This window comes from Balaenoptera physalus (assembly GCF_965194825.1).
Source record: "Balaenoptera physalus genome assembly, chromosome: 5".
In the NCBI taxonomy this organism is placed as follows: domain Eukaryota; kingdom Metazoa; phylum Chordata; class Mammalia; order Artiodactyla; family Balaenopteridae; genus Balaenoptera; species Balaenoptera physalus.
This window is the reverse complement of record NC_138884.1, coordinates 103,276,085-103,301,492: the sequence shown is the minus strand read 5'-3', so window position 1 is coordinate 103,301,492 and position 25,408 is coordinate 103,276,085. Positions and strand designations below refer to the sequence as shown.

The following is a 25,408-nucleotide window of genomic DNA, read 5'->3' as shown; positions in this document are numbered from 1 at the left end:
TCTCCCTCTCAGTCTACAACTAGTAAAACATCCGTATCTCAACCAAGCCTCCTCTGCTCAATACACCAGGATGCTGGAGAGATCCTTTCATCTGTACATCTGAAGGTGGGTAGACTGGAACACAGAGAGGAGGCAGAACTGAGGGAACAGCTGAGATGGTGCCTGTGATTCTGACCCTCCAGCCCTGGTTGATCTGCAACCCCAGAGAATCCAATAGTAGCAGGGGAGCCAGTGCACACGATTCTGGCTTCCCAGCCTCAGCAGCATCAATGGCGTAAAGGAACCAGGCATCAGTGATGGCGGGGCCTGTGACCCCAGTTCCTCCAGCTGCAGCAACATCCATAACACTGGTCCCCCTGCCTGGGGCAACAGCACCCACAAACCCAGCAATCCCGAAGCACCTGCAATCCTGAGGCCCCCCCCATCCTACCCCACCTGCTGTTGTGGTGGAGGCACCCAATGGGCCCAGCATCAATGCCAGTGACGGTGGTGACATTGGCAGTAGGCAACAGCAAGGCACTCGTGACCCTAAAGGCATGAGGAGTGACAAGGCAGGCACTGGCAACATGTCTGTAAGAGGTAGTAGAGGGTGGAAAATGCTGATTCTCAAATATACCAGAGACTGCTCAGAAACCTGTGCTATAGTGCCACCTACTGAAAAACAAAAGAAGGGCCTCAAATTAACAACCTATTGAATAGTTAGAATCAAAGTAAAAGAAGCTTTACCTAAATAAGAAAGTTGTTTGCTACTTGAAATATGCCGGCAGAGGACCAACTCATCGAACTTCATGAAAAACCACAATAACATGGTATCACAAAGTGATAATGACAATTCTCCAGGAACCAAACTCATTTAAAGTCATGGAATATTGCAGTCTAACTGATAGAGAATTCAAACTAGCTGTCATGAAGAAACTCAACAAGCTACAAGAAAACAAAAAGGAAGTTCAATGAGCGCAGGAATAAAATTGATGAACAGAAGTAATATTCTACCAAAAAGATTGGAACTCTAAAAAAGAACAAAACAGAAGTTTGGAGCTGAAGAGTTCAATAGATAAGATGAAGAATGCATTAGAAAGCATTGTAAATAGAGCAGATCATATGGAAGAGAGAATTAATGAGCTCGAAGATAGAAATATGGAAATGATTCAGGTAGAAGAGGAGAGAGAACTGAGTTTTTTTTTAAATAAAGAAATTTTATGAGAACTATGTGACTCCCTTAGGAAAGGCAACATAAGGATAACGGGTATCCCAGCAGGAGAAGAGAGGGAGAAGGAAGCAGAGTTTGTTTAAAGAAATAACAGCTGAGAACTTCCCAAACCTGAGGAAGGAACTGGATTATACAAGTCCATGAAGCTAAGAGAGCACCTAATTACCTCAGTGCAAAAAGACCTTCTCCAAGACACATAATATTAAAATTGTCAAAAGTCAATGACAAAGAATTTTAAAGGCAAACAGGAAATGAAAACAGTGACCTGCCAAGGAGCCCCCATTAAGCTATCAGCATATTTTTCAACAGAAACTCTACAGGCCAAGAGAGGGTGGAATGACATACTCAAAATACTGAAAGATAAAAGCTATCAGCCAAGAAAGCTCTACCCAGCAAAGTTATCCTTCAGGTACTAAGAAAAAATAAGGCCTTTCCCAGAAAAACAAAATGAAAAGCCAGCCTACCAAATCAGTGAAGTTATTTGCAAGTCATATATCCAATAAGGGGTTAATATCCAAAAAATGTAAAGAACTCATACAACTCAACAATGACAAAGCAAACAACTCAATTGAAAAATTGGCTTGGGACTTGAATAGACATTTTCCAAAGAAGGCATCAGATGGCCAATGTGGCACGTGGAAGCATGTTCAACATCAGTAATTATTGGGGAAATGCAAATCAAAATGACAATGAGATATCTATCACCTCATGCCCTTTATAATGACGATTATCAACAAGACAAGAAGAAGTGTTGGAGAAGATGTGGAAAAAAGAGAACCCTTATACACTGCTGGTGGTAATGGACATTGGTGTAACCATTATGGAAAACAGTATGGCAATTTCTCAAAAAATTAAGAATAGAACTACCATACGATCCAGATATTCCACTTCTGGGTATTTATTTGAAAAATATGAAATCACTAATTCAAAAAGATACATGCACCCCTATGTCTATGTTCTTTCCAACATTATTTACAATAGCCAAGATATGGAAACAACCTAAATGTCCATCTACAGAAGAATAGGTAAAGAAGATGTGGTATATGTATATATACATATACACACAATGGAATACTACTCAGTCATAAAAAAGATAAATCCTGCCATTTGTGACAACATGGATGGATCTTGTGGGTATTAAGTGAAATGACTCAGATGAGAAAGACAAATACCATATGATTTTACTCATGTGTGGACTATAAAATAAAACAAACAACACAAAACAAAAACTAACACATAGATACAGAGAAAAGATTAGTGGTTACCAAAGGGGAAAGAGGCTGGGCAGGGGGAGGGTGATATCGGTGAAGGAGGTCCACTATACGGTGACGGATGGAAATTAAACCTTTGGTGGTGAGCACACTGCAGGGTATACAGAAGTTGAACTATAATGTTGTACACATGAAACGTGTAATGTTATAAACCAAAGTTACCTCAGTTAAAAAAAAGTGCCAACCCGTGATTTCTAGAATTTTGGGGTTGACCACTTCTTTGCCTGTCCTCCTTCTTGACATGTTTCATCTTTCCCAGGCACACGGGAATGATTGGGTTTCATGCACAGCAAACCCAGATCAGGGAGCTATGTCAGATGCATCTGTGTAGAGACCTCTCTGTTCCTCTCCCTCTCCTTCCTCACTGCTTTTGTATCACGCTGGATGTGAAAAGGAAGCAAAGCACCAGTCCAATCTCAGCCTGTCCTTATTGCTCATCATAACTGGGGGTATTGGAAGTGACTGTATTTTAAGATTCCACTCTCTTGGCTGAAGAACTTTGGTATTTTCTTACAGACTCATGTATCATTTTCAACTTAGTTATGTCCCTTCCAAATCTCTGTTCTTCTTCTTTCCAAGAAAGGCTTTCTACTTTGTATTGGCCGGGGCCAGGAGGGAGAGGACTTTCCTTACATGAATGATTCTCAGAGTACTGTGTACTAGCAATCATATGACAAATTGCTAGGAATGAAAATTCTCTGGCCCCGACCCCAACCTGAATCAGAACACCTAGGGGAGGGACCCGGCAAGCTGTGTTTTAGCAAGCCCTCCCGGTGATTGTGATGTTTGCCAAAGGTTGAGAACCACAGCCTTAAATCATAACTGCAACTAAAACTAGATGATCTGTGTTGACCAGGTTTCATTCTTGGTATGTGACAGAGAGCTTTCAAAATGTAGAAAACTCCTTTCTCTTTCCACAAAAATAGGCTGGAGTAGACTCAAAAATTCTGTTTTGAAAATTGAAACAGATTCCTTTTTCTCCTTGCATTTCTGGTCTAATAATTCTCATTATTCCTGAGGTACTCAATGACTCTAATTAAATAAGGTTACACACACGGGAAGAATAAGCATCTTATGAGGGTACAGTTTTCCTGAATACTACTCTTCTATGCGTTCATGACACAAATTTATCTATATGATAGTGTACATACCTGGGACCAGCAACATGATTTGCTGAGTCAGGAGTTTTAACTGTAGGCTCTGAGTGTGATGATGGCTCCAAGTTTGAAATCTTTAGCTTACCCAGAGAATTTCATTTAGACCTGCCATGGGCATTTCAGACTTGGCAGGAGTGAAAGGTCATTCCTTTTCTTTCCCCTCAAACTACCCTCCATTTCCTGAATTCTCAGCCTTGGTGAATAGCTCTGGGACGGCGACTACATCTATCTGTTTTATTAGTGTTGTGACCTTGGACAACCGACCTTTCTACATTTTCCTGTAACATGGAGGAAGTCCCAATTCCCACGGGTAAATTTTGGAGATTGGGAGGAAACATATGCTTGATAAACTGTATTTATTATCCCAAACTCGCCACCTCCTTAACATCCTCTTAGTGACCAAATCACTAGGCAGCACTTCCATAAACACCTTTCAAGTAATATTGCTTTCCTTTCAACAAATCACTACCGCTAGCAAAGACCATCTTCAGTTATTTTGGGGATGACATGGTTTCTTGTTTGTTCTTCCCACCTCTCTTTGGCTCACCTCTTGGAGCTGCCACTTATGGTTTTGCAGGGTCTAGAATGCACAAGGCACCCATCTAAGGGGGACCATTCCGAGGTCACTGAGACCTCTCTTTCACACATACTCATACTCACCCACATACACACTCTCACATAGCCACACGCACACCACACACACTGATGTAGATATTCAAACACACACACATGTACACACATGAACTCAGAGATCACCTGCCACACACACCCACTCACACTCATTCACATTCACACACACATTTGTATACTCATTATGAAAAAAAGAGCAAAGCATTTTTTTCAGCAGAATATTCATTTCTGTGACTGTATTGAGAAAGTAACACTTTTCTGTAATCCACATGGAGGTGTCATAAGGGAGTCTCTGCTGTCCTCTCTCATATTTTCTTCAAGAGCTTCCAGAATGATTCTGTAAGATGCCCCCCAACCCCTTCAGGTTCCCTGGACCATCTCCCACGGCACTTTATGCCGTCTCAGACATGCATCGTTGTTTATTGTCCTGACACTCACCTGAGGTTGAAAAATCCTGTGAGACTGTCATTGGTACCCAACCTTGTACCTGACCGAAAGGAGATGTGTAACAAATTATTTTTTCATCCACCAATGGGCAGTGAATGTTGTTTGGGGGCCATTTTCCATATATATGGATTCAGTCACAGAAATATTGTAAGGGTTTCTTAACTTGCCCGTCTTTTTCTTAAATTGCCTGGTGATTACATATTTACTTATTTTAGTTATGAGGAAGAACTTGATAAAACATACCTAACCACTTCTTAGGTTTCATTAATAACTATCCTGTGTCATGCATTTTTAGCAAAAACAGAAATTCCAGTTCTCAATCACTGTTCTCAGCGCTCTGTTCCTTTGAGTGGGCTAAAGGGTTCTGGCTGTCTTGTTCTTAAGCCACATTTAGAGTCTTTTAATATCTAACACCTTTGGGGAACTGTTTATATGTACCACCCACTATGCCAGATATTTTTGAAGCCTAATTTAATTTAGTCTTCAAACCAGTTCTGGGGATGAGGTGATTCTTATTCCCATCCTACACATGGGGGAAATACATTTTGAGAGGAATTTGCTTCATGTCAAAGGGCGCATAAAGGGCAGAGCTTGGCCTCAAACTCGGGTTTATCTGCTTTCAGAGTTTGTGATTTTTATAATGATTACTGGACATTCTTTTTAGACCTCATTAAATTTTATAAAAATTAGAGTGGAAAAGGAACCCAAAGAGGAAAGGGTGAAATACAGTTTAATATAACTATTTTTTAGACTTCTAAAGAAATTATTTTTATTACCTATAAAATACACAAATATATTTGTATTTATATATGAATTCTCTAACTTCCAAAGTTAACATTGTTCTATTTGTAAGTGTAAATGGTCTTTGCTAATTTTTATATTTTACTCTGTCCTATCGCATGGATCCTGCTAAATTTTGACTTTCACACTGGGGAAAAATACTTTCCACTTTTATGATCCTTGCTGGTATATTTGCTCTCTCAATTTTACACATCTGCAAATACTGGATAGGGTAAAACAAACCATAGACAAGGAGACATTTAAGGCCATTCACAGATTCAAGCATTATAATACCAAAACTGAAGGCAAGCATATCGATGTTGAGTAATATTTATCTCTAGAGTTTGAAAAGATCTCTTAGATTATATCTCTTTTATTATGAAACACCATTTTGTCTTAAATGTGTCTACAATGGGATAAATATTTTATAAACCTAAAAGAGAAGACAAGTGGCCTTTAAAGAAACCACCAGAGATGGATGGATGTATTGTAGGAGTGTGTTTACATTATACAAATACTATTTTCCCCCATTGCCTACTCAGTTCCTTGTAAGTAATAGGTGTTGGATGCTAAATGTCATTATTTTATATGTTAAGCAGCATTTCTAATCTCAAGTCAGTTCTTTCAACTAACACATCTGTCTTTGACCTCTCTCCCGGTGGCATTTTAGAGTTGCTAGGGAATTTATAATCAAAATTAGTTTGACAGCTTTCTGAAAGATAGAACCAAATGTTCCTTGCTGGAAGAAAAACATCAACTTATTCTGCCTTTATTATCACACTCAAGAAAACTTTATTATCACACTCAAGAAACTTTTTGCCGTTGAGTTTAACTCTGTTGTTGACTTCTATTGGATCAGCTCTCCTGGATTTCAAGTTGCCAGTATGTGTAACATGAACCCCAATGTTTGAAATGCCTAACTCATTAATGTATGCAGTGTTTCATAAATAATCTGTTCCATTTCTTTGAAGGAAAGTTTTAAAGTGCTTGCCTTTTCAAATATAAGTTTAATGATAACCAGTATTAAAGTCTTGGTGTCATTCATTCTAAAATCTTGTCTATCCTTTAAAATAGGTAATATGTGTGTACGTGTAATACACATGGGTATATGTGTGTGAGTACAATAAAGTTAGCTCTGACAGAATTCCTTAGGGCTTCCTTTAACAGTAATTTACTCATTTGACAAATATGTATTGAATTCTTTCGGTGTGCTAGGTTTGATTCTAAGAGCCACAACTATGAAACTAACCAAGGGTGACCCCATTCAGTTCCTCCAGGGGCTCAAAATCTACTGGGAGAAACAAGCATTTGAATAGCAATTTATAAAACCATATAGTAAATGTTTCTCTGGAGTAACACATAGAAGACGCACAGCCCATTCCAGGAAAGGTTATGAGATAAGGAATGATCGGCTAGAACCAGCTGGGGCAAGAGGGTTTTTGGCAGGGGAAACAGTGAGCAGCGAGTAGAAGAAAGAAGCATTAGCGAAACCTGGCAGAGTTTGTCTCCTCTACGAGAAGCGGTAGATATGGTGGTTAAACTTGTGCACTCTGAGGTAAGCCGCCTCAGTTTGGATCTTGGCTCTGATACTTACAGAATGTGGGTTGTTAACATCACTTCTGTGTGTCTCAGCTTCCCCATTTTAAAAGTGGGTTTTAGAATAATACCTACCTTGTGAAGGTACAGTGGGGATTATATGTAGTGACATAGCCAGGGTGCTTAGAGTAATGGGCAGCAAGTACTTGGAAAGTGCTTCTATTGGTTTGTTAGGGCTGAGTATCAGAGTACCACAAACTGAGTGGGTTAAACAAGGGAAATCTATTACCTCACAGTTCTGGAGACCAGAAGTCCGAGACCAAGGTGCCTGCAGAGTTGGTTCTTTCTGGGGACTGTGAGAGAAGGATCTGTTCCTGGCCTCTCTCCTTGGCTTATAGATGGCCAGTCTTCTCCCTGAATCTCTTCGTGTATTGTCTTCCCTCTACGCGTGTCTCTGTGTCCAGATTTCCCCTTTGTACAAGGACACTAGTCATATTGGATTAGGGCCCACCCTAATGACCTCATCTTAACTAATTACATCTATGACAACCCTATTTCCAAATAAGGTCACATTCTGAAGTACTGAGCGTTAGACTTCAACAAATGAATTGGAGTAGGGCACAATTCAACTCGTAACAGTGCCCAGTTTTTAAAAAGTGCTCATGTTTTCTTGCATAAAAGGTAAATGTTTGGACAAGACAGGTGAGACGAAGGAGGAAATTTGAATGGAAGCAGCTGCCCCTTTGGACGGTAACAATCATTGCCCAGCACTGCAAAGGTCTGTTCTGGCATACTTTTGATACTTATGAGAAACATGCCAATGTCCATGTTTTCATTCTGTGCTAGTTAATTTTTTCACTTCTTAAATTGAAGCTAAAGTTCTACTTTTGGTTGCCTCTTACTGAAAATCATAGTTATATATTTCTGAGCTATGATAGAACTTAGAGATCAACAATTCCAGCCATCTCACTTGGAGAGGAGAGGTACAGGAAAGTGGCTAAAGAGACCTTTATTACCACCCTTATGGCCCTGACTATCTTTCCCTCTGGCCACTAAGCCCCTTGAGGTAAGAGAACATCAGTGGCACATACCTTACTTGTGCCTCACAGGCACTCAGTTGCCTTCAGCAACATTTACTTTCCTAACTTGCTTATAATCTGTGTGAAGAGAAAAATTGCTTACAGAAGAAACGGGTAAAATTGTGCTTTAATCTGTTGCTTTCAGTTTTACCCTAACTACTCATTATAATTGGACTTTTTATCTGCGTTGCCATTTCTCTGTTCTTTAGCACTGAAATAGCCTCTTCTTAAGCAGTTCAGTCCTTTTTCTTACCTAAGAGTCAGTCATTTCCTGCTGCCCCTCCAGCTGATAAATGAAGTCTTTTGCTGAGAACTCCCCTCCCATCCCTATGGTTCCCTTCCTGCCCTGCCTTCCACTGTTTCATTCTTTACTCTTTCCCCCTCCCTCCTCTCTCCCTTTCCTTCCCTTTCTTCCCCTCCCCCTTGTCCTTTGCATCTCCATCCCTTATTTTCCTGTTCCTTCTACAGACAGTAAATAGGAAACATAACTTCAATTGTTACTGAATCTTCATATATTAGTACCTTGGAAGATACTATTTATGGTTTCCTAGCTGTGACAGTATAAACTCAGAGTTTATGTTCACTCCATACATTGATCACTTTTCTGCCAATTCTAAAAATCCTAAGTGTCAGCAAGCCACAGAGTTGAAATCTGCTAACATTTCAGACATCAATATGGTGTTGTCAAATGTGAGATTTAGCGTTTTTTTCTATTGCTCTTTTTTTTCTCTTACAGCATCATTGATGTTCTAGTTAGGGAGAGTGGAGTGATTAAAATGGAGAAACAGTTGTTACAGGGCTAATGTGTATATGTATAAGTGGATATTAAACAATTAGTTATAATTAGTGTGATTTCTAAAAATTTTAGCTTGGGCAGCTGGCATTTTTTTTTTAACATCTTTATTAGAGTATAATTGCTTTACATTGTTGTGTTAGTTTCTTCTATATAACAAAGTGAATCAGCTATACATACACATATATCCCCATATCCCCTCTCCCTTGCATCTCCCTCCCACCCTCCCTATCCCACCCCTCTAGGTGGTCACAGAGCACCGAGCTGATCTCCCTGTGCTATGCAGCTGCTTCCCACTAGCTGTCTATTTTACATTTGGTAGTGTATATATGTCCATGCCACTCTCTCACTTCATTCCAGCTTACCCTTCCCCCTCCCCGTGTCCTCAAATACATTCTCTACATCTGTGTCTTTATTCCTGTCCTTCCCCTAGGTTCCTCAGAACCTTTTCTTTTTTTTTTTTTTTTAATATTCCATATATATTCCATATATATGTGTTAGCATACGGTATTTGTTTTTCTCCTTCTAACTTACTTCACTCTGTATGATAGACTCTAGGTCCATTCTTTTTGTGGCAGAGTAATATTCCATTGTATATATGTGCCATTTATGCATTCATCTGTCGATGGACATTAGGTGGCTTCTATGTCCTGGCTATTGTAAATAGAGTTTCAGTGAACATAGTGGTACATGACTCTTTTTGAATTATGCTTTTCTCAGGGTATATGCCCAGTAGTGGTATTGCTGGGTCATATGGTAGTCCTATTTTTAGTTTTTTAAGGAACCTCCATACTGTTCTCCATAGTGGTCGATTGTATCAATTTACAATCCCACCAACAGTGCAAGAGGATTCCCTTTTCTCCACACCCTCTCCAGTATTTATTGTTGGTAGACTTTTTGATGACGGCCATTCTGACTGGTGTGGGGTAATACCTCATTGTAGTTTTGATTTGCATTTCTCTAATGGTTAGTGATGTTGAGCATCCTTTCATGTGTTTGTTGGCAAACTGTATATCTACTTTGGAGAAATGTCTATGTAGGTTTTCTGCCCATTTTTGTATTGGGCTGTTTGTTTTTTTGATATTGAGCTGAATGAGCTGCTTGTAAATTTTGGAGATTAATCCTTTGTCAGTTGCTTCGTTTGCAAATATTATCTCCCATTCTGAGGGTTGTCTTTTCATCTTGTTTATGGTTTCCTTTGCTGTGTAAAAGCTTTTAAGTTTCATTAGGTCCCATTTGTTTACTTTTGTTTTTATTTCCATTTCTCTAGGAGGTGGGTCAGAAAGGATCTTGCTGTGATTTATGTCATAGAGTGTACTGCCTATGTTTTCATCTTAAGAGTGTTATAGTGTCTGGCCTTACATTTAGGTCTTTAATCCATTTTGAGTTTATTTTTGTGTATGGTGTTAGGGAGTGTTCTAATTTATTTCTTTTACATGTAGCTGTCCAGTTTTCCCAGCATAACTTATTGAAGATGCTATCTTTTCTCCATTGTATATTCTTGCCTCCTTTATCAAAGATAAGGTGACCATATGTGTGTGGGTTTATCTCTGGGCTTTCTATCCTGTTCCATTGATCTATATTTCTGTTGTGCCAGTACCATACTGTCTTGATTACTATAGCTTTGTAGTATAGTCTGAAGTCCGGGAGCCTGATTCCTCCAGCTTGGTTTTTCTTTCTCAAGATTGCTTTGGCTATTTGGGATCTTTTGTGTTGCCATACAAATTGTAAAATTTTTTGTTCTAGTTCTTTGAAAAATGCCATTGGTAATTTGATATGGATTGCACTGAATCTGTAGATTGCTTTGGGTAGGATAGTCATTTTCACAATATTGATTCTTCCAATCCAAGAACATGGTATATCTCTCCATGTGTTTGTATCATCTTTAATTTCTTTCATCAGTGTCTTATAGTTTTCTGCATACAGGTCTTTTGTCTCCTTAGGTAGGTTTATTCCTAGGTATTTTATTCTTTTTGTTTCAATGGTAAATGGGAGTGTTTCCTTAATTTCACTTTCAGATTTTTCATCATTAGTGTATAGGAATGCAAGAGATTTCTGTGCATTAATTTTGTATCCTGCTACTTTACCAAATTCATTGATTAGCCCTAGTTTTCTGGTAGCATCTTTAGGATTGTCTATGTATAGTATCATGTCATCTGAAAACAGTGACAGCTTTCCTTCTTCTTTGCAGATTTGTATTCCTTTTATTTCTTTTTCTTCTCTGATTGCTGTGGCTAAAACCTCCAAAACTATGTTGAATAATAGTGGTGAGAGTGGGCAACTTTGTATTGTTCCTGATCTTAGTGAAAACGGTTTCAGTTTTTCACTGTTGAGAATGATGTTGGCTGTGGGTTTGTCATATATGGTCTTTATTATGATGAGGTAAGTTCCTTCTATGCGTACTTTCTGGAGGGTTTTTATCATAAATGGGTGTTGAATTTTGTCAAAAGCTTTTTCTGCATCTATTGAGATGATCATATGGTTTTTCTCCTCCAGTTTGTTAATATGGTGTATGACATTGATTGATTTGTGTATATTGAAGAATCCTTGCATTCCTGGGATAAACCCCACTTGATCATGGTGTATGATCCTTTTAATGTGCTGTTAGATTCTGTTTGCTTGTATTTTGTTGAGGATTTTTGCATCTATGTTTATCAGTGGTATTGGCCTGTAGTTTTCTTTTTTTGTGACATCTTTATCTAGGTTTGGTATCCAGGTGATGGGGGCCTTGTAAAATGAGTTTGGGAGTGTTCCTCCCTCTGCTATATTTTGGAAGAGTTTGAGAAGGATAGGTGTTAGCTCTTCTCTAAATGTTTGATAGAATTCGCCTGTGAAGCCATCTGATCCTGGGCTTTTGTTTGTTGGAAGATTTTTAATCAAAGTCTTAATTTCAGTGCTTGTGATTGGTCTATTTAAATTTTCTATTTCTTTCTGGTTCAGTCTCGGAAGGTTGTGCTTCTGTAAGAATTTGTCCATTTCTTCCAGGTTGTGCATTTTATTGGCATAGAGTTGCTTGTAGTAATCTCTCATGATCCTTTGTATTTCTGCTGTGTCAGTTGTTACTTCTTTTTCATTTCTAATTCTGTTGATTTGAGTCTTCTCCCTTTTTTTCTTGATGAGTCTGGCTAATGGTTTTTCAATTTTGTTTATCTTCTCAAAGAACCAGCTTGTAGTTTCATTGATCTTTGCTGTTGTTTCCTTCATTTCTTTTTCATTTATTTCTGATCTGATCATTATGATTTCTTTCCTTCTGCCAGCTTTGGGTTTTTTTTGTTCTTCTTTCTCTAATTGATTTAGGTGTAAGGTTAGGTTGTTTATTTGAGAAGTTTCTTGTTTCTTGAGGTAGGATTGTATTGCTATAAACTTCCCCCTTAGAACTGCTTTTGCTGCAGCCCATAGTTTTGGGTCGTGGTGTTTTCATTGTCATCTGTTTCTAAGTATTTTTTGATTTCCTCTTTGATTTCTTTAGTGATCTCTTGGTTATTTAGTAGCGTATTGTTTACCCTCCATGTGTTTGTATTTTTTACAGTTTTTTTTCCTGTAATTGATATCTAACCTCATAGCGTTGTGGTCGGAAAAGATACATGATACGATTTCAATTTTCTTATATTTATCAAGGCTTGTTTTGTGACCCAAGATATGATCTATCCTGGAGAATGTTCCATGAGCACTTGAGAAGAAAGGGTATTCTGTTGTTTTTGGATGGAATGTCCTATAAATATCAATTAAGTCCATCTTGTTTAATGTATCATTTAAAGCTTGTGTTTCCTTATTTATTTTCATTTTGGCTGATCTGTCCATTGGTGAAAGCGGGGTGTTAAAGTCCCCTGCTAATATTTTGTTACTGTCAATTTCCCCTTTTATGGCTATTAGCATTTGCCTCATGTATTGAGGTGCTCCTGTGTTGGGTGCATAAATATTTACAATTGTTATACCTTCTTGGATTGATCCCTTGATCATTATGTAGTGTCCTTTTTTGTCTCTTGTAATAGTCTTTATTTTAAAGTCTATTTTGTCTGATATGAGAATTGCTACTCCAGCTTTCTTTTGATTTCCATTTGCATGGAATATCTTTTTCCATCCCCTCACTTTCAGTCTGGATGTGTCCCTAGGTCTGAAGTGGGTCTCTTGTAGACAGCATATATAGGAGTCTTGTTTTTGTATCCATTCATCCAGTCTGTGTCTTTTGGTTGGAGCATTTAATCCGTTTACATTTAAGTTAACTATTAATATGTATGTTCCTATTACCATTTTCTTAATTATTTTGGGTTTGTTTTCATAGGTCTTTTCCTTCTCTTGTGTTTCCTGCCAAGAGAAGTTCCTTTAGCATTTGTTGTAAAGCTGGTTTGGTGGCTCTGAATTCTCTTAGCTTTTGCTTGTCTGTAAAGGTTTTAATTTCTCCATCGAATCTGAATGAGATCCTTGCTGGGTAGAGTAATCTTGATTACAGGTTTTTCCTTTCATCGCTTTAAATATGTCCTGCCACTCCTTTTTGTCTTGCAGAGTTTCTGCTGAAAGGTCAGCTGTTATCCTTATGCGGATTCCCTTGTATGTTATTTGTTGCTTTTCCCTTTCTGCTTTTAATATTTTTTCTTTGTATTTAATTTTTGATACTTTGATTAATATGTGTCTTGGTATGTTTCTCCTTGGATTTATCCTGTATGAGACTCTTTGTGCTTCCTGGACTTGATTGACTATTTCCTTTCCCTTATTAGAGAAGCTTTCAACTGTAATTTCTTCAAATATTTTCTCAGTCGTTTTCTTTTTCTCTTCTTCTTCTGGGACACCTATAATTCGAACATTGTTGTGTTTAATGTTGTCCCAGAGGTCTCTAAGACTGTTCTCAATTATTTTCATTCTTTTTTCTTTATTCTGCTCTGCGGTATTTATTTCCACTATTTTATCTTCCAGGTCACTTATCCGTTCTTCTGCCTCAGTTATTCTGCTATTGATTCCTTCTAGAGAATTTTTAATTTCATTTCTTGTGTTTTTCATCATTGTTTTTTTGTTTTTCAGTTCTTTGAAGTCCTTGTTAAACATTTCTTGTATTTTCTCCATTCTATTTCCAAGATTTTGGATCATCTTTACTATCATTACTTTGAATTCTTTCTCAGGTAGACTGCCTGTTTCCTCTGCATTTGTTTGGTCTGTTGGGTTTTTACCTTGCTTCTTCATCTGCTGCGTATTTCTCTGTCTTCTCTCTTTGCTTAACTTACTGTGTTTTGGGTCTCCTTTTCACAAGCTTCAGGTTCGTAGTTCCTGTTGTTTTTGGTGTCTGACCCCAGTAGGTAAGGTTGGTTCAGTGGGTTTTGTAGGCTTCCTGGTGGAGGAGACTGGTACCTGTGTTCTGGTGGATGAGACTGGATCTTGTCTTTCTGGTGAGCAGGACCGTGTCCGGTTGTGTGTTTTGGGGTGTCTGTGACCTTATTATGATTATAGGCATCCTTTCTGCTAATGGGTGGGGTTGTGTTCCTGTCTGGCTAGTTGTTTGGCATAGGGTGTCCAGCAGTGGAGGCTGCTGGTCCTTGAGTGGAGCTGAGTCTTAGCGTTGAGTTGGAGATCTCTGGGAGAGCTCTCGCCAATTGATATTACGTGGGGCCGGGAGGTCTCTGGTGGTCTAATGTCCTGAACTCGGCTCTCCCACCTCAGAGGCTGAGGCCTCACATCTGGCTGGATCACCACGATTCTGTCAGTCACACGGCATTTCCTTGCAAACCAGAAGGGAAGATCCTTGAGGACAGGGAATATCCTTGTTTCTCTAGTGCCTATTACAATGCCCGGTCCAGCGCAGAAACTCAGTGTGTAATCGGGAAGAACAAATCTGACTCCATACTGGATCAGTTTCTTTTACTTTAACCTTTGTATTCGATTGCTTCTGCTTAGCCATACTAGCTCAGGCAGCATGAAACCAAGCAAGACCCTGTCGGTAGTAGCATTTTTATGTTGCTTATCATGTTTTTTCCGTTCAGATTTTAGGTGGATTAATAGTAGAACACACATCCAGGCATTGTATAATTGTTGTAGCAAGAGTGGCATCATCAGTTCTTTAGAAGAGATTTGTTCTTCAAGTTCTGCTGCCTCACATTGTATGTGATGGTAGAGAACATCCAAAAGATTGATGAACAACTAAACTATGCAGATTCTATGACAATCAACGTGTACAGCTTTGGCTAAAATTTTTTAACAGTTTTCTTTTTCTGGTATATAGAGACCTGAAATATATTTATACTTTAAGAATATTTTATATGGTGATTCAATTTATTTTTCATATTCTTAATGACCTGGTCATTACAATTACAGTAACATCTGCATATTAACCCTGAAAAGGGTCTAATTTTAGAGTTTCATTTTATACTTTGTAGATTTCTGAGGAAGAAATATGACATTGACAAGGATTAAAAGGTCAGATATGTTGTTGTTTTTTTGCATTCTGTATCACTGTTTCCAACTTCAAGGTCTCAGGGCCCCTATAAACTGTTAGAACTTATTGAGGACCACAAAGAGCTTATGATTACATGGAATATATATTTATATATATATATATATATATATATATACACACACACACACACACACATACATATAATATAAATTAATATAGAAAATGTTAAGAGGTTTACTTTGTAAATTATTTTAAAAATAATAAACCCATTACGTATTAACATAAATAACATTTATTTATAAAAGAACGTATTTTTGAAAACAAAAAATAGTGAGAAGAACATCATTGTTTTACATTTTTGTAAATCTCTTTAGTGCCTGGCTTATTAGAAGACACCTGGATTCTTCTATCTACTTCTGTATTCAAACTGTTGTGATATCAGACAACAGGTAGCCTCACGGAAACTCCACTGTACACTCATGAAAGACTGAGAATGAAAAAGCCAACAATTCTTAGTATTTTTATGACAATAGTTTTGACCTCAAGAGACCCACTGCGAAGTATCTCAGTGACCCCCAGAGGTCCCTGGAATGCTCTTTGAGAACTACTATTCTACAATTTTTTAATGCGAGATAATTTTGTTGTAGGAAGTGTGCCTCCAAAGTTTGGAATTTTGGTGTATCATTCAATTTTCAAAATTTTCATTTGATTTTTAACATTGAAAATCTCTTGCCTGTGCATCAGGTGTTTCTACTGCCTGTGTTTATGACAGTTAAAAACATGAGTGAGAAACTCTCCAAATAATTTTCTTCCCTTTTAGCCAATTTAAGAGATCTTATATGTTTACAAATTTTTATTCCTCACTTGACCATAAGCTCCATAAGGGGAGGGAGTATTCAATACTGTGTCTGATGTACTTGCTTGCTCAAAAAATATACATTAAATACCTGAATAAAGAAAAAAAGATAGGAAGGAACAAAAGAACATATTAACAAACCTTGAATAAAATACCAGGTCTTTGCTTGAGGAAATTAGTTCTTCAAATGTCTAGATCATTCCCAAATGGAAAAAGAAAGTGATCAAAATTTAATTTACAGTGAGTATATGAATACTTTATAGTTTCTCAGATAAAATATGAAGAAGTCCGCTGAAAGTGAATGTGTCTATTCAGAAATTTTAAATGGAGTGAAGAAAACCTCTAACAATGTACAAGTGTATGTACTTGCCTAAAAGGATGGAAATATTTACTGCTATATGTATTAAGCAAGAGGTATTAGTAGTGTTATAAACTAATGATGAGCCCTATTCTCCTATCAGGCAGAGTTGTAAGAAGGGATCCATAAAAAGGGATCCATTGCACATAGCATTCTGATCATAAACTGCTTATTCAGCCTCTCTGAACTTGTATGTCCTCCCACAGAAGAATGATCTAACAGTGGGAACACTTTAAATGTAACAGCTGCTTGTGAGGTAGTGAGTTCCTCACTACTGAGGGTTTCAAGTCCAAGAAGGAAGACTAGGCCTCCAACACATTGCTGACAGCAGGTAGGGATCCATGCAAGCTTGATTGCTTCAATGTCTGCAGACACCATATCTCCCCTTTGAGAACAATAGCCAAGGTATCTGCATTCTACATCAGAGAATAAATGAATTGGGAGCAGAAACCAATCCATGGCCACTAAGGCCCTCGAGGTGAACCTTAGATTGAGAGCAAAGGAAAACAATGTGTCAGACAAATGAAATCAGTGTGTGATTTTCACGTTTTTTCAAGTTTTATAGAATGAGGTGACACTAAAGGCTGTGCTTGTGTGTGTGAGGCAAGGAGGATATGGGAAATCTCTGTACTTTCTGTCCAGTTTTGCTGTGAACCTAAAACTGTTCTAAAGTCTATTAAAAAAAAAAATGAAAAGCTCTCCACCAGACAAAATCAGACAAAAAACTCCAAAGCCAGATGTCTTCACTGGCAAATTCTACCAACCTTTATTGAAGAAATAATGTCAAGTCTACATAGACCTTTCCAGAAAACAGTAGAGACTTTTTCCCAAAACATTGAGAACAATAGCCAGATATGATAATGTGATAATAAAAATGATATGATAATAAAATCAAGACAATTCCATTAAAAAAAAACTGCAATCCAATATCACTCATGAACATATATGCAAAATTCCTTTTCAAAAAATTTAATTAATATAGTGATAAATAAAAAGTAATACATTATGACCAAGTGGGTTTTATCCCAGGAATGCAAGGTTGCTTTAAATTTTGAAAAATCAGTCATTGCAATTTGACCTATTAACAGATTTTTTAAAAAGAGAAAACAACAACATTTAGCACTCATTCATGATGAAAACTCTTGGCAAACTAGAAATAGAAGGGAACTTCTGCAAACTGATAAAGGGCGTCATTGAAAACCCTTATAGTTAGCATCCTCCAAATATGGTAAAATACTTTTCCTCTCAGTTCAGGAGCAAAGCAAGTATGTCCACTCTGACCAATCCTACTTGACATTGTATAGAATATGTTAGCCAGTCCAAGAAGTCTAAAGAAAAATTATACAGCTTTATAAGGAAGAAGTGGAACTCTCTAACATCACGGTTTTTTGTAGAAAATCTTGAGGAATCATCAAAAAACCCACCCTGGCAAATATTCAGTGTAGCTTTTGAGATAATAGTCAAACAGCAGAAAAGAACTCATTGTTTATCAGCCATTACTGTGGTTTAACAAGCATAGTGGTGTCTGTAGACAATGGAATACTACTACTCAGCAGTAAAAAAGGACTGAGCTATTGGTACCTATAACAACTCTCAAAAGCCTTATGCCAAGTGAAAGAAGCTAGACCTAAAAGACTCCACGCTGCGATATAATTTATATGATATTCTAGGAGAGGCAAAATTATAGTAAATAGAAATAGAACAGTGGTTGCCAGTGGTCAAGAGCCCAGGGAGGGATTGACAGCAAAAGGTGATGAGGGAACTTTTTGGAGTGACAGAATAATTCTGTATCATGATGGGTTTAATGGTTACAGGACTGCATACATTTGTTAAAACTATTTGAATTGTATATTTAAAATCAATTTTATTTCTCATAAATTACACTTCTGTAAAGCTGACTAAAAATAAGACATAAGACTCTATCTTCCGATAGCTCTTAATAGTTATACTGACAGAGTGTCACCAAGGATATTTTTCAGTAATTGGTTCAGAGTTGTGGGCTGATAAGTGGATGAAAGCAAACCCCAAAAAAAGAGCTTAATAGTATTTTATAAAGCAACCATTGAAAGATAATGCTGGAATATAGCCACATAAGGAGATCAGTAAATCCTAGCCAAAAGTTTAAATCTTCCATTATTTAATGAACTTGGACCAAGCTGCAGCACTTGTTAGTAATTATAATGGTGGTGACAAATTTCATATGTATATGCTTTATAGTTTTGAAAGCAGTTTAGAATCCATTGCTGCATTACCTGAAAGATCTTAAGGCCTGAGACATGTTCTGGCCATGAGAGCAAGAAAATATGTTCATGGGTATAAATAGGCATCATCAAAAATTAGAATGCTGTTCAGAATGCAAAATAACTTCCCAAGTCTTTATAGCCATTCTGCTCGTCTGTCTGCCTCTGCTGTTCTTACTTTCTGAGGATCTCATTTTGGACCTCCCACATTCCAACTCTCTGAGATAGGATTTGATTTGACTGAGTCATTTTCCAAGATGGTGGATGCCCACGGAGAAGATTTTTTTGTAACAGATCCATTCATTGCCCAGGGTAAGGGGTTGTTTTGAGGACAACAGTTAGCCCTGGTCTGGATGGGTATGATGAAATCATATGGCACCAGCACAATTACGGCACTATATCCATGGCAATTTTTATCAGAAGTAGTTGTGGCCTGACTGGCATTTTAAAATATAAAACCTCTTTAGTATATCATTTCATCGGATCCCTATGACAGTCATTTTAAACTTTTCTTTTTCCAGATGAGCCTTTTCAGTTCCTTGTCCAGTGAGCAGCTCTTAGTAGGCACTCAGTAAATATTTGTTGAAGGATATTGTGAAGAAATTAACAAATGGATTGATGCAGAGATGAATAAATCAGTGATGTTCATAGAAGTTATATATCTTGGCCAAGGGCACAGGGCCTGGCACACATGAAAGGAAAGCAGTAGAATACAGTGCGCAATTAATTTTGCAGGGTTTGCACTCAGATCTGGACCTTAACTTGCTTAGCCTCAATTTTTTCATGTATGAAATCAAGGTAACGATTACACTTACCTTTTTCAGGGTCTTAAGAAGCATTAAGTAGGAAAATGTTTGCAGACGCAATAGCACATGCCAGGCACTTAGGAACTACCAATTAAAATTCAGGATCTCTGATTATAATTTCTTTGATTCTTGTCATTCCATCATGCTTGTGAAATAAATGTTCTTTTTGTAGAATAAAGGAACCAAAGGAACACAGTTTTCATCTTAGTAGAAATAAATCCGTGTAGTTTCTTTATCTTCCTTCTGCAAGTTCTGCTTATTACTGTGTATCTTTTTTGCGTGTCCTTTTGTGAGTTTTTGGTCACAATTAGAGAACATATCTTCTCAAATTTAGTAGAATCTAATTTATCTGGAAACTACTCTTCACTTAATTGCAGCTCTTTATAACATGGCCAAAATCGAGGAATTAAAAAAAAGACAAGAACTAACCACAGAGTACTTTGACCTTCCTCCAAATAAATGCCATAATATGTATGACGTATGTATAAGTGTATAAAAGCTCACACATTTGACTCACAGGAGAATAATTTGAAATGTACTCACAGCTGACTGACCCTTTTTGAACATAATTCTCTTAAGGTGGATTTTCAGATTTTCCCACCCAGAGTTGATTGAAACTAGCCAATTAAAAGAAGGCAAGAAAACTGACAACAGTAGGAATTAATTTTTCACAGGCTGTACTCTTCATTAATCTCAATAATACAAGATATATGACTTCATCTGAGATGTAAATATCATTTATGCTAAACCTATTTCTTTGATAAAGGGTTGTGTTTGTGTTAAGAAACATGTATCTTTACAAAACATCCCAAACATAAATAACTCAGAAAGCATTTCTTCATTAAGCAACATTTGAAGTTTTACAAATTGAATTAAACTTACTGAAATATGGATAATGATGAGCCTGCAATAGAAAAAAACTAGAAATAGAGAGTGCAAACCTTATTTTTCCATTTTTAAACATAGTATCAAAAATCTGTTCTTGAGTTCTCAGACACTGATTTAGCGAGAACTATTTATATGTATCAGACAATCATCTCTCTCTTAACAGATATTGGGATAGGTTGATACCAGGCATAATCTGGAAATGTAAAAATATAAATGTTTAAGAGGATAATCTGGGACTTATCACCAACAAGGACCAAAATAACAGTGAGATATCAGACTGTGCAAATGATACATCGTGACATCTCTTGTATGTAGACAGTTTGAAGTCCTTTGTTCTAATTGGAGGTACTGAAAAGTAGCATGTTCTGAACATTGAAGCCCATTTAGATAAACCCACAGAGTATGTGGTAGGCTTTTGTTATAGTTTTACCTTCCGAGCCTCTTGCATACTTTTCCTTTGGGGGAAAGAAGTGTCTTGGTGGAGGCAGGGTGTGCCTTTTTTGGTAGTCATCAGTGTTTTCTCATTATTTCCAGTTCTCTGCCCTACAGGATAGAATTTCCTGGCTGCCTTCTTGTAGGATGGGTCCATTTCTACTTCTGGCCAGTCAAGTGTGAGCAACAGTGAGGGGTCTTCTGAGTCAGATCATCTCGTTGCTGGTGTGAGACTCACTGGAGCCATTCTTAAACTTTAATTTTTTGTTTGTTTGTTTCAAGGCCCCTTTACAGTCTTAGAAATTTTTGAGGCTTGTAAAAGATTTGGTTTATGTTGATTATATAGCTATGCATTATCTATGTGTTATTTTTATACCTATATATCTATATTTACTGTATTAGAGCTTGAAACAGAAATTTTTAAAACGTGTATGAAATCATTTAAAATAGCAAAACAAACCCATTACATATTGTCACAGTATATATTATGTGTACAGATAGTGTATATAATATACACAGTATATATATGTCTATATATAGTACATATAGTATATATATACACACTAAAAAGTGGAAAGAGTAGCATTGTTTTACATTTTTGCAAATCTTATTTTTTTGTTTCAAAAGAAGACAGCCTAGATGCTCATATCAGCTTCTGTATTCAACCTGTTGAAATATTGCAGTATCATGTAGCCTCTGGAAAATTCCACTGTATGTTAATTAGTAAGAAAATAAGAGTACAAAAGGAAAATGCTAGGCACAGCAGACGAAGAGAAGGCAGACGAAATGTGGCAGCATGAGAAGGAATCCATGTGCCATTGCTGGTTCTGAGATTTAGGGCCCCATCTGCAAGGTCCAGAGAGAGGCCTCTAGGAGCCAAGGATGACCCCCAGCTGACACAGCAAGGAAGTGAAACCTCAGTCCTAGCACCACATGTAAGTGAATTCTGCCAGCAACCTGAATAAGCCTGCAAGTGCATTCTCCCCTTGTGCCAACAGAATGGAATTCAGCTCTGCTGACACCTTGATTTTGACCCTGAGAGACTTGCAGTTCACCGGACTTCAAAGCTTGTGTTGTCTTAAGTCACCATCGCCCCGCAAATCAATGAATATAATTCGTCATAGTAACAAACTAAAAAAAGAAAGACCATATGTTCATCTCTATACTCATAGAAGAAGCACTTGACAAAATCTAAAATCCTTTCCTGATAAAATTCTTCATGAAACTAAGAAGTAACGGGAATTTCCTCAAGAAAAAATCCATGTAGAGCATCATACTTCCTGCCCAAAGACTGAACAGAAACATTTCTCAGATATGATACCAGAAGCACAGTCCTAAAAGGCCAAATTGAAACGTTGGAATTTATTAAAATGTAAAACTTCTGGTCTTTGAATGGCACTGTTAGAGAATGAAAAGACAAGCCACAAACTAGGAGAACATATTTGCAAATCTTATATCTGATAATAAAATTGTATCCAGAAGGTATGAAGAATTCACAAAACTCAAAACTAAGAAAACAAATTACCCAATAAAAGGCAATTTAAAATACATTTAGGTCATTGACAGAAAAAACAGGCTGAAAAGAGAGAAGTGAATTCCTAGACAGAGGAGCAGCATTAAAAATATTATGGAGACATACCTATGGTCACCTAATTTATGACAAAGGAGGCAAGAATATACAATGGAGAAAAGGCAGTCTCTTCAATAAGTGGTGCTGGGAAAACTGGACAGCTACATGTTAAAGAATGAAATTAAAACACTTCCTAACACCATACACAAAAATAAACTCAAAATGGATTAAAGACCGAAATGCAAGACCTGACACTATAAAACTCTTAGAGGAAAACATAGGCAAAACACTCTTTGACATAAATCGCAGCAAGATCTTTTTTGACCCACCTCCTAGAGTAATGGAAATAAAAACAAAAATAAACAAATGGGACCTAATGAAACTTAAAAGTTTTTGCACAGCAAAGGAGTCCATAAACAAGATGGAAAGATAACCCTCAGAATGGAAGAAGATATTTGCAAATGAAGCAACTGACAAGGGATTAATCTCCAAAATATACAAACAGCTCATGCAGCTCAATATCAAAAAAACAAATAACCCAATCAAAAAATGGGAAGAAGACCCATTTAGACCCATAAAGACTTCTATTTAGGCAGAAGACCTAAGTAGACATTTGTCCAAAGAAGACATACAGACGCCCAAGAGGCACATGAAAAGATGCTCAACATCACTAATTATTAGAGAAATGCACATCAAAACTGCAATGAGGTATCACCTCACACTGGTCAGAATGGCCATCATCAAAAATCAAAATGGCCATCATCAAGCAATAAATGCTGGAGAGGGCGTGAAGAAAAGGGAACCCTCTTACACTGTTGGTGGAATTGTAAATGATACAGCCACTATGGAGAACAGTATGGAGGTTCCTTAAAAAGCTAAAAATAGAACTACCATATGACCCAGCAATCCCACTCCTGGGCATATACCCAGAGAAAACTATAATTCAAAAAGATACATGCACCCCAGTGTTCATTGCAGCACTATTTACAATAGCCAGGACATGTAAGTAACCTAAATGTCCATCAACAGAAGAATGGATAAAGAAGATGTGGTACATATATACAATGGAATATTACTCAGCCATAAAAAGGAACAAAAGTGCTCAATTTGCAGAGACGTGGATGGACCTAGAAACTATCATACAGAGTGAAGTAAGTCAAAAAGAGAAAAACAAATATCTTATCAATATAATATTGCTTATATGTGGAATCTAGAAAAATGATACAGATGAAGTTATTTGCAAAGCAGAAATAGAGACACAGACGTAGAGAATGGACATATGTCTACCAGGTGGGGGAGGGGAGGGAATGGGATGAATTGGGAGATTGGGATTGACATATATACACTACTATGTATAAAATAGGTAACTAATGAGAACCTACTGTATAGCACAGGGAGCTCTACTCAGTGCTCTGTGTGACCTAAATGGGAAGGAAATCCAAAAAAGAGAGGATATATGTATATGTATAGCTGATTCACTTTGCTGTACAGCAGAAACTAACACAACAGTGTAAAGCAACTATACTCCAATAAAAATTAATAAAAAATTTTAAAAAATATTGTGGAGATATGAACAAAATGAGTTCTAAGTAATGTGCTTAGTTTATTATAGCTTGAGCTTTAAAATATCTTTTCTTGTTCTCCTCCTTATCTTTAAAGTTTATGTGTGCATGTATTTGTGTGGTGGGTAGCTATTATTACTTACCTTTAAAGAATATGATAATCAAATGAGATCATTTCTGTGAGTGTAATTTATAACTGTAAATTGCCATAAGAGGGGTTATTACCATCATTAATATATTTTAATTATTTATTATGGGGTATTATTATTGTCAATATATTATTATAATTATTATTATTAAAGATGAGTTGCTATATATCATCAAAAGGAAACAAAAAATAGGCAGATAACATCTTAATATTATTATGAAAATCGTTTTGAACTTGCAGATTCCCAGGAATCCCTGGACTCCACTTGATAATCATCATTCTATGACTCCTTTTCTCAGGCATGGCAACTAGATCAAGTGCCTGTCTTCATTTGGGTGAATACAGCATGTAGCAGTGTCCTCAGCTGATGAACAATGGGGATTGTCAAGAGTGTGAGAAATAAAGTGGTTTTTCTTTTAGCCACTGAGATTTTGAGAAGGTTTGGTTGTTATAGCACGATATAGCTCATCCTAATTATTACACTTTCCCAAACCGAAGTGGAAAGGTCCAGATACTTTGTTGAAGCTCTAGCAACCAGAGGAGTGAGCACAAACCTTATTTGCAGCCTATTCAATATTCCTATCTGGTATTTTGAATCTAGAACAGATGTTAAGGAAGAGGTACAGGTAAGAGTTTATTCCAGTGGGAAGTTGGCAGAGACCAGTAGCAGCAAAACCGCTGGTACCTGCAGCCTTGTTCACTCCTCATTGTTCAGCTATTGACAGACACATGGCTGTCTGACTTTGCTTGACAAAACTGAATATCTTCTTCCCTCCTTATGAGCTTGGTTCTCCAGTCTTCCGGTAAATTTCCTCCCTGCTTAAATTACCCAGAGCTCTATTCTTTGCCTATAAGAATACCATCTAGCTTTGCACAGTCAGATAAGTGAGGTTTTGCACTTTAGGGGTGTCTCCAAACTTCTTTGATCATATTCCACATCAGGAGAAAATGTGCGCTTATAACCCCAATATATCACCCTGCCAGAAACTTAGATCACTTTTATAGACCAGGTAAATCTTGCTTGATCAGAATTCATTATTCCAAAATTTAACCTCACTATTCTAATTAAATACAAAGTCAGCTGTCTTTTTTTTTTTTTAATAGTTTATTTATTTTTATTTATTTTTGACTGCGTTGGGTCTTCGTTGGTGTGCATGGGCCTTCTCTAGTTGTGGAGAGTGTGGGCTACTCTTCCTTGCGGTGCGCATGCTTACTGTGGTGGCTTCTCTTGTTGCGGAGCACGGGCTCTAGGCTCACGGGCTT

The 25,408-nt window shown here is 37.3% G+C and overlaps 1 protein-coding gene and 1 pseudogene across 3 annotated transcripts in view; both read left to right on the top strand.

The window, feature by feature from the left end:
- Positions 1–25,408, top strand: part of SLIT2 (slit guidance ligand 2) — a 380,624-nt gene that overhangs the window by 117,056 nt on the left and 238,160 nt on the right. The gene's annotated exons all lie outside the window — the stretch shown is intronic.
- LOC309661464 (POU domain, class 5, transcription factor 1 pseudogene) overlaps positions 19,934–25,408 on the top strand; it is a 38,732-nt pseudogene continuing 33,257 nt past the window's right edge. The window contains exon 1 of the transcript in view: positions 19,934–20,023. The product of the transcript in view is annotated as a POU domain, class 5, transcription factor 1 pseudogene (transcript). The remainder of the gene's footprint in view (positions 20,024–25,408) is intronic.